This window comes from Lampris incognitus, chromosome 2 (genome assembly GCF_029633865.1).
Source record: "Lampris incognitus isolate fLamInc1 chromosome 2, fLamInc1.hap2, whole genome shotgun sequence".
NCBI classification, from domain to species: Eukaryota; Metazoa; Chordata; class Actinopteri; order Lampriformes; family Lampridae; genus Lampris; species Lampris incognitus.
Window position 1 is genome coordinate 122,211,674 of NC_079212.1, and position 2,975 is coordinate 122,214,648.

Below are 2,975 nucleotides of genomic sequence, written 5' to 3' on the forward strand. Positions count from 1 at the left end.
CTCCGTTGCTCGAAAGAGGTTAAGATGACAAATAAAGAAAGCGCTCAAGTAAACTACACGATATCGGCGGATCGCGCAAATTATAAAGTGTTTAACGGCTTGAAATTGGCGCTCGTTCTTTTCCTTGTTGTGACTCGTTAAAAGATTGTGATTGGCTAGTTTTTTCTTCTTCTGCTACGAGTGACAGTTTAAAAATTGTGACTAGTGCCTTTACTTGCTGGGATGATGTACTACAACACCACGCCCGCGTTTTAGCGCAAACACGTCTTCAGTAACGTACAATTTAGCAGATTTCAAGACTTAAATGAAGGGTAGTAAAAATGTCTCAAAATGCTGCCCCCCCACTGCCCCCCCAAATGTTAAAACAGAGCCACAGTTACGAACAATGGTGTGAAGACAATCGCCGATCAGTCAATCAAACACGGCATCTTGAGGAAACAAGTAGCCTGCACAGTAGTGATGCATTGGAAATTTACTCAGTTTATATTTGACACGTTTGTAATACATATATAAAGTAGCTTAAAAGTCCAGCTCTAATATGGAAAATCGTGCCCCTTTACCTCAGTGGGGCAACAGTTCGTCTCTAAGTGAGCTTGTCTGCTAAGTATTGAATAAAAAAAGAAGGCACATGTGACGTCTTCAGAATCAGGAAGTTAAGTGGTGGTTTGAAGCATCTGGCTTAGTTTGTGGGGTGGGTTTTTATTGCAATATATTACATATTAAACGCCTGTATTTTTGATTCGATTGAACGACACCGCCTTGAATGCGTGGGTTCGATAACTCGCATGTTGGCCGAGTTTGGTGTATTTCATCATGGCTGTGAATTGGGCCGATAGGATCACCGCTTTCTCCCGCAGCCCAGCTGAGTTCCTCTCCGTCTCCGCGGCCGAGGGTTGTCTTGCAGAGTTGTTTCGTGAGCTCCGAGACGACAGCGTTAGCAACAGCGTCGAGGTAAAGAAGTAACACTTTTGATACGCAAAGAATGTTCACTCCACAAATGTGTTTAATTTTTTTTTCAGTTTAGTAATCAATTTGTCCATCTCCCATCCCAGGTCGTCATTATTTTTGCTAAACGCATTAAAACTGTCTTGGATGATATCATAGATGAAACTCAGTCTGGTTTTATGAGGAATAGGCATATCTCTAACAACATTAGGCTTGTACCCAGAGTTGGTTAATAATGAAAGTTTCATCCTTTTCCTGGACTTTTTACAAAGCCTTCGATTCAATTGAACACAAATGTATCGTTAAATCACTCAACAAATTTGGTTATGGTAATTTTTTCCAACAGCAATTAGAACATTGTACCCAAATGGAAATAGCTCGATTAAATTGAAAAGTGGTATATCCCCACGATTTTAGCTATAACGTGGCATACGTCAGGGCTGCCCCATCAGTCCTCATTTATTTTTGCTGTCCACCCAACTCTTAACTAATCATATCAAAGCCAGTGGCGTGAAGGGCGTGTCTATCATAGATAAGGAAATCGTCATCAGAAAACACATTATATTAAAAACAAAACACATTATGTTAAAAAAACTGTCTTAATGATTAACTATGATAACGGTGGCCTCAATTTTCTTGATTTCACTACGCTAAACAACACATTCAAGGTTAATTGGATCAGGCACTACTTAAAGGACCCTATCTCTGTTTGGAATTTCATCTCTCATCATATGTTCTCTAATTTAGGTGGTCTGAAATTTGTTTAAATTTGTAATTACAATATTGATAGGATTCCTGTCTCTCTCTCTCCAATATCCATAAGCAAACACTTTTGGCCTGGTCTCTTATTTATAAGCACAATTTTTCTCCTAGTAGATATTTTATATGGAACAATATGGATATTTGTTACAAAAGGCAATCGTTATTCTTTGACAGTTGGTTTAGGAATGGTATTGTACTTGTTAGTCAACTTTTCAACCAGGAGGGGGTGCTCTTTGGTTATGAAGAATTTCTTTGTTATTATAAGATAACCGTGAGCCCTAAACAGTTTGCTATTGTTTTTGATGCAATTCCATCTGGTGTTAGCATGCTCTATAGGGGTTTTACCTTCCCACCTTCTGCTGTGACCCCTTCGCTTGACCCAGTAGACACACCTATAGCAAAATTGTGTTTTTCATCAGCTTCCTGTAAAAGTAAAAACAAAAAAAATCCGCACTTTATTCCAAGCTGATTGTATCTCTGTTTCATATGTAATTGTAATCTCGAATGCATTTGGTCAGGATTTATGTTGGGAAATATTTGGTCTTTTCCCAATAGATATCTACTGGTTAACAAAGTCAAAGAAACTTCTTTTAAGATGATCGTCGATGTTATCCTGTCAAGTCATTTTTAGTAAGATTTAAAAAAGATATTGATGTTTCTTGTACTTTCTGTACCATGCACCCAGAGACGGTCTTCCATCTGTTTTGGATTTGTGAACAAACTCGAAGACTGTGGCAAGGCATTTGTCGTTTTATTTTGGACTGTGTCTATGATGCTTTTGTACTTTGCTTTAAGGAGATGTTGTTTGGTTTTATGAATTATAGGAGTGATTTGGAAAGTGAATTCTATTTATGTAATCTAATCATATTGCTGGCCAAATTTTATATCCATAAATGTAAGGTGTTAAAAATGAAACCCTCTTTTGATACTTTTAAAATTGAAGCAGAATTATCTACCTCATGCAATGAGAAAGTTGTGAAAACTGTTAATTCATGCTCCAAATTTAACATACTTTTATAACTGTAGCCTACATTTTACCTTTTTTCACGTTGCACTTTTTTATTTTGATTGTGTCATACATTGTTTGTAACCCCTGGCGTTTTGTTTTTGTTTTGTTTTCTGTCTTTATTTGCAATTGTTATTGTAGCAATCAACCGGTACTACTGTTATCGATATTGCACTTCTGATGTTGAAATTGAATTAAAAAAAAAACAAACAAAAAAACAACCGGCAGTGGCATGTCGTGTCGTGACTTTTCCACTAGGTGG